The following is a 16609-nucleotide window of genomic DNA, read 5'->3' on the forward strand; positions in this document are numbered from 1 at the left end:
GGTCGAAGAGGAAGCCAATCGCCCTGGGAACCCAAGACCCACAGGACAGACAGACACCACAACAGCCCCAGGGCAGGGAGACCGCTGTGCAGAGGGAGAGGCTCCTGCAGTTCCTTCTGGGCAGTGTATTTCCCCAACCTAACAGAGGCCAGAAAGAAAAGCGATTTACTCTACAAAAATCCAACACTTACGCTCGGCCAGGTGCCAGGGAGCCCTGTGTCCCCAGCACATTTCCAAGTCAAGCTACTTCTTCCAGACTCCTAAGAAAGGAAGGGCCACGCACCGTGCAGACTTACCCAAGGTCACAGACACTATTCCAGGTATGAATTTTATTGGCAACCAGGTGACCCTTGAAGCAGCTCAGAAATTGGGGCGAGAAAAGTCCCTGGTTGTTATTATTTAGTCCAGTCTGGGAGGAAGAAAGGCCTCTTTGTGAGTGATGAAAGAGACCAAAGATAGAGGCAAGCCCCTGCCCTCCAGAGCGGAGATCATCTTCGCAGACCGTTTCTGCAGCGCCTGGTCCAGTCTTGCTCTACCTCATTCCCCAGAGGCCAGAAGATGTGTGGATACTTTGTAGCCTTCTCCCAGCTTCAAATGAGGACCTGAATGTGGATCTCCTCTGGCCAGTATTAGTTAAAAACATTTTGACAACTAGTTTCTTTATTCTCACTAGTCGTTTCCTAGGTCTCCTTTTTTGTTGTTTATCTTTTCTTCTCTTTTTAAAATTTCTGCTGGGAACAATATAACTCTTTAACAGTTTGCCTGTGAGGCCAGAACACCACCGAAGAGCAGCCAAGGAGGCCCCGTAGACATAGAGATGGCATGTGTCCCCCAGAAGAGATAAATCCAAGTGGCCATTGGTACCATGACTCCCCCCAGAGAAGGCCTGCCACAGTCACAGCATTCTCCCCCCACACTTCTCTATTCCACTCCTCTGTCCTCCCTGCTCCTGTGCCTGCAATGGCCTTAGTGGTAAGTGACTTCCTACCCCAGGGTGTGGGGACCAGGATGCGCACTAAGTATGTTTGGGGGGATGTCAGTGCGATTGCAGGGATCTCTGCAGGCCCAGCCCCTCCCCCGCCCCCCTGAGAGCTGCACCCACCTCCTTTGCACCCTTAGCCTCTTCCATGACCTCCTCATCCCTGGCACTCCATCCCTTTCTAGAACTTTCTAAATTGGCAAGAACTAGGGGAATTCTGGGGGAGGGCAAAGGTTCTGGGTGGCCCATCCCTGGGGTAGGCCCAGGAAGAGGGACCAGGGTGAGAGGAAGGGGCCAGGTGAGGGCAGCAAGTGTCTAGGCGTGTACCTGGCCCTGGGACTAACTCCCTCCCAGAACTCAGGACCAGCCTTTGCAGCTACCTGCTAGACTCCCCCAGAATCCTCCCCAGGCACCCCAATCCAGGCACCTCCCAAACCAGAGGTTTCTGCACCCACCAAAGCACTTCCGTGTCCTCCGCCCACTTATGCCAGGAGTGCAGAAGTCCCCAGAGCCCATCCAAGTGTAGGCAGCCAGCCCTCTGGGGAGGGAACCTGCCCAGCTGGAGCTGCATCCAGCAGGAGCATGGCCAGTGGCTGGAGCTGGTTCTGGGGAGCTCTGAGTGGCTTGGGAGGACTTCTGGGGAGGAACCAAGGTGGGAAGACTTGTGGCTAAGAAGCTGTGCAGAGCCCAGCCATCATCCCAGGCTGCCCCCAAGATTCCTCCTGGAGAGGTGAGGCTCCCTAAGGTGTTCCTGGGGCCAGGAGAGGCCCACAGGAGGCTGCAGTCCCCTCTCTCGTCTCAGAATCACCTGCACCACCCGCCCCCCCCCCTCCTGGATTCTTCCCTTCCCCACTTTTCGGTTCTCTATCAGGTCCTGGTTTGGCTTCTCATCCCTCACCTTCTGCCTCCCCCTCCAGCCGGGCTTCCTGCTACCTCTGAAGCCCCCTTCATCATAGCATCTGCCTTCCAGTTGCTTTCCATCGTCAGCGGGGTGAAGACCTGCTTACCCTGCAGCCCCAGATCCTGTATCCTGCCTGTCATCAACATGGCCCTGGCTGAGCTCCTGGTTACTGCCACTCTGGCCTCTCTGCTGACACCAGAGCTCACCTATGTGGACCATCTCCACCTTCCTTCACAGCTTGCTGCTCAGCCTGCCCAAGACAGCCTCCTGAGTGGCCAGCCTGCCACTGAGGGCCGGCTGCACCATGGCTGTGGGGCACTTGGGATGTGGAGAGTGTCACCAAGGAACAGTTTAGTATTTTTTTGTACTGTGGATTGAACCTCGGGGTGTTCGGCCACTGAGCTACACCCCCAGCCCTGTCATTATCTTTTATTTTTGAGACAGGGTCTTGCTGAATTGCTTAAGGCCTCACTAAGCTACTGAGGCTGGCTTTGAACTTGACATCCTGCCTTAGCCTCCCAAGTCACTGGGATTATAGGCATGCACCTGGCCCTCCAAGGAACAAAATTTTAAATTGGATTTACACCAGTCTCTTTCAAAACGGATACCTTGATTCCATTACCAGAAAACTTTTCAATGTGTTTGGAACAATTTTGGATACAGGGACTTACTTTTTTTAACTGGAAAGTTCCTGTACTCTGGACACCGAGCTGATGAAATCCTTCTGTCTGAACTTGGCGTCCATGGAGATGTGGTATAAGACTAAAACGTGAGCTGGACTTTGAAGATTTGGTACCAAAAAGCAAAGAATAGAAGAGCTCATTAATGCTTTTTTTTTGGCTATGTGGTAAGATGATGTCAAGTGAACACGGGATACAAGAGCAAACATAAATCTTAAACTTAATTCCACCTCTTTTCTGTTTACTTTCCTAATTTGACTCAAATTCTATTTCTGTGGGGCGTGCTTATTTATGATCAGGGGAGCTTGTGATCAACGACGCAGCCTGGCCCTGTCTTCCCCTCCCCCCACATCCTCAGGAAGCCCCCCTCAGGCTTTTGTATAGATATACTTGGAACGTTGACCTTGGTGTGTCGCATGCGTGTTTGCAAACACCCGTGTGTGTTCCTGTGGCCGCGTGCACATCTGTCTCTGTCCAGATGTACACATCCACCTCCAAGATCTTGTCACAGTTTCTGGGTGAGTACACACTCAGGGTCCCCATACCAAGATACCTGAGTGGGAGCACAAAGCCCATGGGGAGTTGATGTGAGGACAGGGCTGGGGGCACGGAGCCTCCTCCGGCAGCTTGTCCTCTCCACCTCCACCCAGGGAGGCTGGAACAGACAGTGTTTCCGTAGCAAGCTGATGAGAATGTCATGAAGGACAGAGCCAACAGCCGCCCTGAAATCAAGATCGATGACAGCTCCTCTCGGCCCTCACAGAGAGGCCCGTCGCTCTATCACTGGAAAGGAAATTAAATTGGTCTGGCACAGTTGGCTGTTCCCAAAGCCAATTTGGTCGCTTCAGTGTAGTGTGTTATGTACTCCAGGGTGGTGTCTAATTGATCATTTGGTTTATTCATAAATTTCGAGGTACGGTCTGCGGAGCTAACCAAGCCACAGGAAATCAGGAGGATGTACCTATTTCTTTCTAAAGGTATGAAACAACCTGGGCTAAGGGTATAGCTCAGGGTGGAGTGCTTGCCTAGCATGCACAAGGTCCCAGTTTCCAGCCCTAGCACCCCCAAAAAATATAGGAGGCAACCTATCCATCCACCCCTCTCTTCCCCCAACCATCCAGCCATATATTCATTCTCACTTATTCAATTATTCAACCAATATACATGATGCACCTGCTGAGTCCCAGGCATTGTACAGAAAAGAAAAAAAAAACATAGAATGTGAATCTAGATACCTGAAGTCTAGAAACCCAGACTCCAGGACCCGCCCTTGGGCAGGTCTCTGGGCTCTCTGGGCCTTAGATCCTCTCTGCAAATGAGAGAGTTGGACTTGGGATCTCAAACCCTTGACAACGTTGGACTTCAGGACTCCTGGCTCATTTTCTGGGGCAGAGGCCTTCATTTCCAGGCAGTGGTCTTCTTCCTGCCCAGGGGCTGCCTGGGCAATGAGCTGGGCTCCACAGACCTGCGCATCGCCCACACAGAAATGGGGTGGCCCTGAAACACACAGGGTTCAGTTCAAGTGGGCATTTTGGGGCTTGATTGTCAGGCTGGGGTACCCAGCTGATCAGCACAATCCAAAATTAATATTGGGCGGTTGTGGCCGTCTCGGTGGAGCCTCCCAGGTTCCTGGGCATGCGGACTTGAGGGAAGCTCCTCTGGTTCCTCCCATCTCCGCAGAGTCCCTATCCAGGCGACTCCAGGACCCCCTCCCTTTTTACCCCTCTGGCCCTTTCCGGCCCTCCCCGTCCCTGGTTCTCACAGCCCCACACTGGCTGCGAAGCCCACCCCTGGGGCTCAGTTGTCCCAATTCCGGGTCCTCCTAGGCACCTTCGGCCTAGCCTGCTCGGTCAGCGCAGAGTAAGGGAACTGTCAATCAGGAGCCTAAGAGCTCTAAACTCCCACCATGAGCATCGGGCCCAGCCAAGCTCCCTCAGATCCTCTGTCTCTGTAATATCCGTTTTCATATTGGAGGCGCTTGATTGCGGGCTGTCTGGATTGCAGGTGCGCGGAAGCCCGGGGACAGGGCTGGGGAGAGGCTCTGTCATTGAGCTTCACTGTTTTGATCCTGCCAGCAAAGAGCAATTTCCTCTGACTCTGCCATCAACATCCAAACCCCTGTCAGCAAACCTAGGAAACTCACATGCACAAACCACAGTGAGGATGGCATGTTAGGACATCCCAGAAGACAGGGGGAAAGGTGGCAGGAAAAGTGGCCTGTGAGAGTATTTAAACTCACCTCCCAGAGAATTCCCCTCTCCCCCTAAACTCTATTGTAGTCCTGATTTCTTATGTATCCTCTGAGCCCAGCTCAGTGCCTGGCCCATAGTAGTTGTTCAATAAATTGCGTTGAATAAATGGATTTCTAGCTCTAGGGTCTTTCTAAGAAGATTTCTTGGTAATGAGCCAATTTTGGAGGGACTTGCGGTATAATTTATTTCTTCCTCAGGTATTTGTTAAGCAGCACTCAGGTCCCTGGCACCGTGCCAAGTGCTAAAGACTGTGATGACTAGAAAATTGAAATTCAATAATATGCATCAAGCTCTCAGTCACACCAGGCCCTGAGCTGGGTTCAGGAGATAGAGAGGTGAATGGGACAGATATTCCTCCCTCCGTGAACGCATGGGTTTCCTCCACAGGAGACAGATAATAAGGAAGCAAACACATAATAAGCAAGATGATTCTAGATTGCATAGGTGCTGTAGAGGAAACCTGTGGGGTTGGGGTTGGAGGCCATTTGGGTGGTCTACTTCAGGCCCCCCCAGAACCTGAAGGCTGAGCAGAGACAGCCAGCAGCCAGGAGAGATAACACATATGCAAAGGCCCAGGGGCCAGAGACTGTTCATGGGCTGGAGGAGCAGCAAGAGGGCAGGACCGAGGGGTAAGCAGACGAGATGGGGCTGGACATGTCATTGTCCTTGGCAGACCGCAGAGAGAGGTAAGGGCTACCGTGAAGGCAGAAAATGTGCAGGGAGGCCGCGTACTCAGCCTGGAGGAGGCAGCTTGGCACCGACCCCCAGGACTCGGTGGAGCCCAGAGCTGCCCCCACCCTCTGTCACTACCGACCTGCCCCAGTCCCTCCCTTTCCTGGCCCCAGTGGGGCTCTGGAGTGGTGCCAGCTGCTGGGTGCATGGGCCCCAGGGACTCCCCCAGATGATCCCCCTGTCCTGAACCTCACCGCTGCTGAAGAAAGCTATGGGGTGTCAGCAGCTGAGGTTCCCTGGGACGAGCCGACTTGGCAGGTGTCACTGTGGCGGGGTAATGTCATCGCCCTGAGTCCTCCCTTTCATCTCTCTGGTCTCCTGGAGCTTTTATGTCACTGAGACCAGCATCCAGCAAATAGCCCCAGTGCTTCCTTTTATCCGGCTGGCTTTCAACACGAACGGGTGGCCCTCCAGGAGACCGCGGGCAGCAGCCCCGGAGCTGCTTAAACTCTAGTCCTCAGGTGGGCTGTGCCAAGCTTTTGAGTAGTAATAATAATCATATCAACTAATGATGTAATAATAACTGCAACCCCAGCTCCTCATTTACTAGGATATGGACGTTCTGGGCATTGGACTAAATGCTTTCTGGGCACTGATGTAATTCTCAGTACCACTTCTTAAGGCAGGTGTTGGTATGAGGCTCAGAGAGGTTAACTATCTTGGCCAACGTTGCATTGCAAATGGGTCCTGGAACCAGGGTGTTTATTCCACACTCTCTCTGCCGTGTACTAGGGGTTCTCAGTGCCAGGCTGAATCATCAGGGCGACTTATTAGAAAGTAATATTTCCAGTCCCTTGGCCTCAGAAATTCTGATCCTGGAGGTTTGGAGTGGGACTGAGGAATCTGTTTTTCTGTTTGTTGTTTGTTTCTGTTTTAGCAGGTTCCCACGGGGGATTCCGTGAGGGGCCAGGTGTGCTCAGGTACGCGCCTGAGGGCCAACTTACCCTTTGAGAATAGAAGACAGAGAGGGGAGAAGGGTGCTCCCTGCCGGGCGGGCACCCCTGCCTCTCTGGCCCTGCACCTACCTCCCCTCTCCCCACCCCCAGCCAGGAGCCAGCAGCTGAACCCCAACCTGCCCACCTCGGGCTCTCCTCTCTCTCTTAAGCGCCCCCAGATGAGAACACTGAGGAGCCACAGCCATCACAGAAGAGCGTAGCTTTTCAATCATCAAACAAACACTAATGAAGGATCAACACCACCCTGGGGGCCGTCGCAGGGCTGCCCTGGCCCTGGCCCTGGGTAGGCACCTGCTGATCTCCAGCAGGGCAGTGTCATGTGCCTGAGGACCTTCAGTCCTAGTGGGAAGGCGTCCAACATCAAGGAACAGCAGATATTACTGCCAGGACCATGTAAAATTAAGTGTCAACACGTGCCACCGTGTGGGTGAGTCTTGAGGACGTCACACTAAGTGAAACCCACCAGTCACCAAAGAAATGCTGTGGGGCTGGGGCTGGGGCTGGGGCTCCGTGGCAGAGTGCTTGCCTTGCATTCATGAGGCACTGGGTTCGATCCTCAGCACCAAATAGAATAAACAAATAAAATAAATGCATCTGTCCATCTACAACTACAAAAAAGTTTTTTTAAAATGCTGCATGATTCTACTGAGAGGGGGCACCTGGAATAGTCGAAATCACAGGGACAGGAGGTAGAACGATGGTTTCTGGGGGTGGGGGGGTGGGCTGGGGAGATTGGTTGTACAACACAACATGAATACACTTAATACTACCGAACTCCACACTTCAAAATGGTTAAAATGCTAAACTTTGTGTTATGCATATTTCACCATAATTAGAAAATTTAAAAATAATTTTAAAGAAAAGTTGAGTGCTATGTTATGTGGAACTAGTAGAGATTACTCATTTCCCCCCAGTATTAATTCTCTCTCTCTCTCTCTCTCTCTCTTTCTCTCTCTCTCTTTTAATTGAAATGGATATTTTAGCTGGGCCCGTGGCTGCCCAGATTAAAGGCTACTTTTCCAAAACCCCTTGCAGGTAGGTATGGCCATGTGACTAAGTTCTGTCCAGTGAGTATAAATGGAAGGGTCCTGTGAAAGCCCTGGGGATCTTCCTTAAGAGTCAGCTCAGGCATGCTCTTTGCCCCTTCCTCCGTTGGCTTCCAGGATCATGGGTGCTGCCATCTCGGATCCCAAAGTTGGGGTGACGTCTAGCAGAGCAGAAAGATGTGAAGCCCTAAAATTAAAATACCATATTAGTCCTGGGCTTCTACGTGACAAAGAAAGAAACTTTCATCTCCTTACAGCCATGTTACTTCTGTTTTCTTGGTCATTTGTTCCCAAACATAACCCTAATGAATACCAAAGGGCAGAATAGATGATGGTAGGATTTCAAGGAACAGAAAGGACCGGGAGGATTGGGCCATTCCGAGAAGGCTGTATGCATGAGGGTCAACCTGGGCTGTCCTGCAGATGATGTGCTGGAAAAGGAATAAGCCATGGTCCATGTCCTCAAAGGGCTCACTGTTCAGCAGGAGATACAGACAAGTAACGTCTGTAGCCAGGACCACTTCTATCAGCCCACATCTGGGGGTTCTTGCCACGCATCAGGCCAGTTACATGACCTCAGATTTAATGTTCATGTCCATCCTGAAGTAGGTACTATTATTATCATCCCTGCTTTTGGGGGGAAACTGAGGCTCATGGGGGTTAAACAACTCATCAAGGTCATGCAGAACAGTGGCCTGGCAGAGATGGCTGCTGAGATGGTTTGGTCCAGAGCCCACGCCCTTGACCACTTCCCTGGGCAGAGTGGTCTTCCTGGTCTCAACACAAGAAGAATTCATGCTCATTTGTTGAGTTCTGGAAAACTCTATGCAGCAGGTGATGAAGGCCTGGTGGGGAGGAGCATCCCAGACAGGGACACAGTCCAGGTCGTGGCTGGGGAGGCTGAGCTGGGGCTGATGCTAGAGGCTTCTTGGATGAGACGTCCAGTTCCACACACAGGGCTGGGCTTGTTCTATAGGAAGTCATCACAGTGGCCCAAGTGTCCAGATCAAAAGGGTTAGATTTTATAGGAGATCTGGGATGAGGGGCCTTCCATAGGGTCAATCCCTGGTACAAAAAAAAAAAAAAACAAGTTCAGTAAACAGAACATCCACAAAACAGCCATGGCCCTCAGAGAGGGTGAAGTGGTGAGCCTCAGAGAAGTGACGTGCTTTCCCCCGTCCCACGGCTGCCAGGTGGTGCAGGAAAGACACCAGCTATGGGCAGGGGAAGGGGACACCTGGAGCAGGCAGATGTCGGGGCAGAGACATAACTCAGAGAAGCGCTGCTCCAGCCCAGGCAGGTGGTGGAGAGGTGGGGTAGAGAAGAGATAAAAGACGGGTAGAAAGGAGACATAGAGAAGGGAAAAGAGACCGCAGCTGTTCACCTAAAACCCCCAGCGTCAGAGAACTCATGTCTTCATTCCCCAGGTCTGTCCTTCTTGGAGCCTGTCACTCCCAGATTTCTGAGAAATCCACAAGTCTTAGAGTGACCATAAGCTCACTCCTCTGTGAATCCCCTCGTTTTGAGTAAAGCTTAAGTACCCGATTAGCCTACATGATGTGTTTTCAGACTAGAAAAAGCAAAGAGAGCCATACGTATTTAAAGAAACTTATAAGCATATTCTAAAGGTTATCTAGATAGAAGAGAAGATGCCAACCTGCAGATCCTAGGACAAGACAAGGCCACCATAAACCTCCTGTCATCACCAGGCTGTGGTTGCCACATACCTTCCCATGCCCGCCCCTCGAAAAGTTTCCTTTAAAAGAACACCCTGAGACCTGAGCTCAGTGGCACAAGCCTGTAATCCCAGTCACTAGGAGGCTGAGGCCTGAGGATTGCAAAGGGCGAGGCCAGCCTCAGCAACTTAGTGAGACCCTGTCTCCAGATAAAAAGGGCTGGGGATGTAGCTCACTGGTAGACAGCCCCTGGGTTCAATCCCCGGTTCCAAAATAAAAGTAATAAAGAAAAAAACCCGAGACCCTAAAAATGCTTTTCATTCCGCTCTGAGGACCTATTTCCACCTTTCACTTTCTGAAAAGCTGGTCCTCTTTGCCAAATCCTGGCTCATCCTTGAATTCCTTGCTGGGCCAAGAGCTCGGAAGGTCTGAGAGAGACCTCGAGAGACCTCCCTCCAGTCCCCTTACAGTGACAGTGGGAGGGGAGGAGTGGGCAGGGACTGAAGCCTGGGGGACCCTCCTCCCCACCTCCAGCCCCTGTGTCTTCCTCATGCCCACCCCAGCAGCTTCCTGATCCTGGGGGGGGACGCCCCTCCCTCCCTTTGTGCCCCAACACCAAACAATTTTCTGATGAATTCATGAGTTTCTCTTCTCACTTTTCTTAAAAAAAAAAAAGAACAAATTTTATTAAGAGAGAAATCAATACCAGCCACATAACCTGCAGCAGATCAATCCGAGGAGCTTGCAATCTCGGAGCCTTTTGCAAGGGTTTCTTGGGGTCCCTTCCACTCCCTCAGCTAGAAAAATGTCCTGGGGTCACTTCGGGGAAAATTGTCGACGGTCACTTTGGGGAAGCAGCCTGGCTCTTCCCTCTCATCAGCAGCTTGCTCTCCATCCTGGCTGCTCCCCCAGCTCCATCCGGAACAGCCCTTGCCACACTTACTCCTGCCCCTCAGCTGCAGCTCCCTGGCCTTCCAGCCGCAGCCCACCTCTTCCTTCTCTAATCACCACGTCAGTGCCACAACTCCAAGAGGCAGGCACTCTGGAGAGAGTAGCGTGGGTCTCCACTCAGTCCTGTGTGACCATGGCCCTTGCATAACCTCTCTGAGCCTTGGGTTCCTGATGGGGAAAAAAATATGGATAATAATACCGCTTTTACTACAGTTTTTGGCCAAGGAAAATACCCAGTATGCATAACAGCCCTCAGCATGTGCTCAGCACATAGTGAGCTCTTAGATTCCCATCTCTGGGTCCACCTCTGCCTTGTCTCCCTCCTTCCTTCTACCTCTCTGAGCACTTCATTGACACAAAGTTGATCTGGGACAGAGCTGTCAGCCCGGCTCCTCTGCTGGGGGTGCCCAGTGTGTGCACATCAAGCTCCCTGTGGTTAGAATCCCCACTGGGACAGTCAGAGCTGGGAGTCTGTGTTTAGCAAGCACTTAGGGCATGCCCAGGAGACATGGGACCAGAAAGACAGAGCAAGGGAGAAAATAGGGGATGAAAGGGAGGAGAAGGAAGGACTAGAGAGAGAGAGAAGGGAAAATCAGGGGTGCAGGAGGACATGGAGGAATCCCTTTTCAGCAATGCTTTTGAATTTTAAAATGGCTGGTGCCGAGTGGGGCGGGCGCTCAGCAGGGTGCAGCATGGGACAGGGGCAACAGAAGCAACCTGTCCTGGGTGGAGGGGGATGTATCCATGATCCACTGATCTCCCATGTTGGAGACGGAGCCAGTTCAACATGCATGGGTGGAGGGAGGCAGGCTGCTGAGGGCCTGTGGGGTGGGTGGGTTGTCTACCTACTGCAGCTGCTGGGGCTGGGGGCCAGGCCAGGCCTCTGCATCCAGTGCCTGGAGGAACTGGAACTGCGGAGCCTGCAGCCCAGTGGAAAGCCCCCAGGAGGGCCTTCTCCAGCCCAGCTCTCTAGGATGAGAGGCAGGAAGAGGGGACCCTTCCTCATCCTCTGCCCCCTCCCAGTCACTCTCATTGTATCAAGCGAGGCAAGGGCCCTGCGGAGTCCTGCCTTAAGGAGACCTGTTTCTTTCTAACTTGCAGTTTCTGGAAACCTCTACCACCAGGTAACTCTTCTCCCTTGAGAACTCTTCATTGATTTCCTGAAGATGCTGGAGTTTTGTGGGGTGCCGTTGGAAATGCCGAGGTAGATCAAGAAATGGAATGTTGGCACTGAAGACAGAGAAGGGGTCACGGAGGCTCCCCTGGGAAATTCCGACTCACCCTTTGAAGCCCGAGTCAGATGCCCTTGACTCCCTCCCCCGTCGGGCAGAATTAACCGGTCTCATCCATAACACTTAAGTACCACTTTATTCTGTTGGCTTCACGGGGAGTTGATGGGTTGTGTCTGTCTCCTGCCAGACAGACAAAGAGCTCCTTAAGACTGCTCGCCTCTGTTTCCCCAGCACCTGGCACATCCTCGGGGCTCATTTATCCACACACACTCACAGAGGAGCAGGCTGAGGCCCAGGGAGGAACTGGGCTCAGCGGCTGCACTCAGCTGGGGCAGCTCCAGGCTCCCCTGACCCACCGCCTCCCCTTCCCCTGACCCAGGCTGGAGTTTCTCTCTGACATTTCTAACACTCAAAAGGGAAAGGACTCAGTGGGGGGAGCTCAGCCCACCTCAGGCGGCCTCTTCTGCTCCAGCCCGAACCCCTGTTTATGTTGCTGAGGGCCGAGGTTTGGTTTCAGGGCTGATAACCCGGATTATGGTCCTGCCCAGAGCCTGGCTGGGTGGCGTCCTGTGCTTCCTTGTATTCTTTTGTGTTGAGACTGACTGTTAGAGTCCTAGTGAGGAGAGCAGCCATCAGTTAAATAAGTCTGAGAGCAGGAAGTGGGAGGAAGCCACAGAGGGCTCCCCCCACAGCTCACTGGGCTGGGGCTCCAGGCCTGGCATGGAGAACTCAGTTCTCTGAAGTCTTCCTCACGGGCCTCAGGGTGAGGGATCCTGGGACTCTGTACCAGGGGGTCTGCAGGGACCGGGTGGGAGGGAAGATGTAGGGAGTGGGAGAAGGTGACCACCACTGCCTAGGCCCAGCTCCGCTCACCTGCAGAGCCCTTACTTCTGGCATCTATGTCAGTGCCCCTGGAAAGTGGACCCCCCTCATCAGGGCTCCCAGGCAGGGGGGTGTGACTCTGGAGACTGGGCGGAATCTTTTGTTTTTTCCTTTTGGTACCAGGGATTGAACCCCTGAGCTACATCCCCAGCCTCTTTTAAAATATTTTATTTAGAGACAGGATCTTGCTGAGTTGCTTAGGGCCTCACTAAGTTGCTGAGGCTGGCTGGGAACTTGCAATCCTCCTGCCTCGGTCTCCTGAGCTGCTGGGATTTAGGCAAGCACCACCGTACCCAGCTCAGGCAGAATCTTATATTTGATCAATTAAACAATTACGGAGTGGGTGCCATTTGGGGCTGATGCATGGACCCTGGGGATGGGCACAGAGGTAATTACCTTTAAGGATCTTAGGGTCTTGTTACCCCCAGATTCAGTACTTCTGTACCTTCCTCAGGGCTCAGCAGCCCTGCAAGGTCGGGGGATCAGTGTCCACCTGGGTGGGGTAGCAGGGAGGGCGACCCCTTCATAGGCTGTGTGTGTACTAGCATGAGGTGTGGGGCCCAGAAAGGGACCCAGGGAAACCAGGTGCTGTTGGTGGAGGTTGGGGGGGTGCCCTGACTTTGCGCTTTCCCCTGGGGTGGCTCTGAGCCACTCGGGCTCCCAAGATCCCCAGTGATATTAATTTCAGTCACCCATGGAGTAAACTCCTTTGTTCCCTCCCGGCTCACTTCTCCAACTTACCACTGGGAACACACCCTCCATAAACCACCTGCCATCTTGACTCCAGGGTCTGCTTCTAAGGAAACCCAACTTGAGAGTGGAAATTGGCACAATCTCTCTGGAGGAAGATCTGGCACTAAGTATCAAAATTATGAATGTGCCTGTTCATGGCCCAGTGGTTTCACTTCTGGGAATTTGTCCTAACATTTGTCTGTCAAATGGCCTATGAATGAGGAAATTGCAGCACTGCTCATGAGAGCCAAAGACTGATGCCACCTAATGCCTGTTACCGGGGATGAATTAAGTAGATCTAACGGTTCATGCCATCAGTGGAATATGATGCTGCCATTAAAAGGGAATAGGCAGAGATGCTCATGAAGAGCTATTTTGGAACAATCTGAAAGATAAAAGAAAGAGGGAAATCAAGGTATAGAGGAGCATGGTTGCTTAAAACAAAATACACAGGCATAACTGCCGCTGATGTGAATAGACTGTGTCTGAGAATTTACCAAGAAACGGATAATTGTGGAGTCTCTAGAGAGAGAATTAGGTGGCTATGAGCAGGGAACGGAGGGACATATCTCTGTGTACCTCTTGATTTTTGCATGATGTGCAAGTTCTTCGTTATCTATTCAAAAATATATAAAAGCCAGGCATGGTGGCACACACCTGTAATCCCAGCAGCTTGGGAGGCTGAGATAGGAGGATCATGAGTTCAAAGCCAGCCTCAGCAACTGTGAGGCTCTAAGCAACTCAGTGAGACCCTATCTCTAAATAAAATACAAAATAGGGCTGGGGATGTGGCTCAGTGGTCGAATGCCCCTGAGTTCAATCCCTGGTACCTCCCCCACAAAAAATAAAAAATATATGCAACTTAAAAATAACAGTAACCATATACTGAGGTGTCTGCCATGAAGATCAGTCCAATTTTGTCCCCATCTCAGAAAAATTGAACCCACAGACATTGGCGTCCGCCTTCCTTTTCTCATCTGGCCTTCCCATCAGGGCCCCCATCATTACTCTAGGTTTATAAATAAGGAAAGTAGGCCTGAGTTCCTCCTACCCTAAGTCTACACCGTCCTTCCCTACCCCTCCCCTGAGACACCAGAAGCTTCCTAGACATTCTGGACCCAGGGAGGGTCACAGCCCCGCCTTCACGGAGCCATGTGAAATGCAGACCACTGTCTTTGGAGAGCGTGAGATGAAGCAGATGAAGCACGGGTTACAGGAGGTGGATGCCTGTTCCTATATTCCAGGGGCCTGGAGCAGTGTCTGGCACGTTTGTTGAGTGCCTGGCTGGTTGAGCGTCTTTTTGACCCAGAGCACAGGCCTGGAGCAACAAAAGGGAGGGAGCCCCTCCTTCTAACCCTGGGGCCCTGGACAAGGAGAGCTGGTGAGGGGAAGTTTGGAGTTGGACACTTTGGGCTTAATGAGGCTCTGCCCTCCCTCTTACCAGGTGTCCTCAGGTGAGTGTCTTCACCTGAGCCTCAGTTTCCTCGTCTGTGCAATGGGAACAGAGAACCTGTTACAGAGGACTAAGTAAGACCCCATTAGGGAGCCGCAGGCTGGGCCTGACACACAGGGTCTGCTAGCTCTTCACTCGGCCCCTCCCCTCCTTTGGCAGAGGAGTGACCCCCAGGGGAACAGATATGGACCGGCCTTTGCCCCCACCACCCTCACATCAAGAAGGGCCTCCTCCTGTCTAGGTGAAAATCCTCTTGTGGCCACAAATGCCCGTGTTATTGTCTGTGGAGCTGTCCCCACGGTCCCTACAGGAGACCTTCCAGATCTAAAGGCCCAAGGAAAGTCAAGGTTGAGTCTCATCAAATAAGTGCCCAGCAGCCCCGGCCCCTCCTGCCAGACCCCCATTCCAGCTGCCCACCGCTGGCCCAGGGACTCCTGGTACCAGGTCAGCTGAGAGCTGTCCAGGGTACCAGGCCACACCCCGCCCCTTCCCCACCCACTCCCTTCCCCTCCACCCAAGGAGTCAGGGAGTAGCTCAGACCAGGCCATGGGGCCCCAGGCACCACAGCGGCTGACGAGCTGTTTCACAATAAATCTCCACAATTAGACCCTGCAAACTGTCACTGTCACTTGCCTGATAAACAGCAGGGAATTAGCTTAATGTTCTTGGTAACTAATTCTCAGACTAAAAATAGTTGGCTTGTGGATTCCTCTTTCCCTTCCAGGTGTCAGGTCTCTCCCGGGTCTCCTGGGTCCCTGGAGGGAATGACCTCGGGGACCAGGTCTCGCCTGGTGAACCCAGACTTCATGGCCAGGGACTGTCCCACAGGGCACAGGGTGAGGCTGGAGCTGCATTCTGTTGCAGGTGAGAGGAGCCAGCTGAGCTGGTGCACCTTGAGCACAGGGGCTTCTGTGTAGGCGGCCACCTTGCCAGAGGACTCCCCGGTTGATCTCCCCAAATACCACCTCTTCTCCACCTGAGTGCGCTCCACCGCTCCACCAATGGCAGCACCGTTAGGGTCCAGGAGGCGGGTTCTACCACGGTGGGTGTCATGGTGGACCTGCCACCTCCCTCTGGGTTTTGGTGTCCTCATCTGCATAGGGAGGGATTAAATGAGTTGATCTGCTCATGGCTTGGGTTCCCAGACATTGTGGGCCCTCACAGTTGCAAGTGTTCCGTCCCCAGTGGCCTCACATGGTGTGCAAACCCCTCACAGACCACCAGACAGCACAGGGGGTCCTTCTTCAGACTGTGTGTGCTAATTTTCTCCCTGGGGGGAAAATCACTTTAATTTTGACTTTGAAATCTGGTCCTGGATGGAGGTGGTGGCACATGCCTGTAATTCCTGCGACAAGGGAAGCAGAGGCAGGAGTATCTCAAGTTCAAGGCCAGCTGCAGCAATTTATTTTGAGACCCTATCTCAAAATAATGGGTTAGATTGAGAAGGTAGCTCAGTGATAATGTGCCCCTGGGTTCAATCCGGATTAAAAAAAAAAAAAAAAAGTCTGGTCCTGCTTGGCTCCTCATTAACCCCTCTCTGTAATGAGGCCTTCCCTGTCCCATGGATGAGAAGAGTCCCTCAAGGTCCTTCTTCTAATAGCATATGGAATTGGGCTGTGGATGTGGCTCAGTGGTAGAGCACTAGCTTGGCCTGTGCAAGGTTCTGGGTTGGATCCCCAGCACCACAAAAACTAAACTAAAATAAAAAATTTTAAACTGTTTTATTAAAGTCTGGACCTGCTCTAAAATTTCCCAAACTCCTCTACCTTTAAACAATCTGTCAACAGCACAACAGCAATCATTCCTATAAAACAGGTTATTCACAGTCTTACCAGCCAGTCATACTTTAGTATAAGTGAGTCTCAAAATTTCTTTTCTGCCAGAGGAAGAGCATAGAGTCTGCGTCCCTCCTGGGGCTGTTAGGATGTTGGACTTCTCAGATCTCCACCATCCCTATGGAGAGCCCCCAGGTGGAAGCCAAGGGCCTCCACAAGATGTGGCCCCCGTCCACCTTTCCAGCCTGAGAACCCCAGTCATTCTCTGCCCAGGGCCCACAGCATTTTCTCCTCCTCCTCCTCACACAGTCCCAGCACAACCCCGCCCCTGGGCCTTGCTCCCCACGGCCGCCTCCACCTGT

Source organism: Marmota marmota, unplaced genomic scaffold (genome assembly GCF_001458135.2).
Source record: "Marmota marmota marmota unplaced genomic scaffold, marMar, whole genome shotgun sequence".
NCBI classification, from domain to species: Eukaryota; Metazoa; Chordata; class Mammalia; order Rodentia; family Sciuridae; genus Marmota; species Marmota marmota.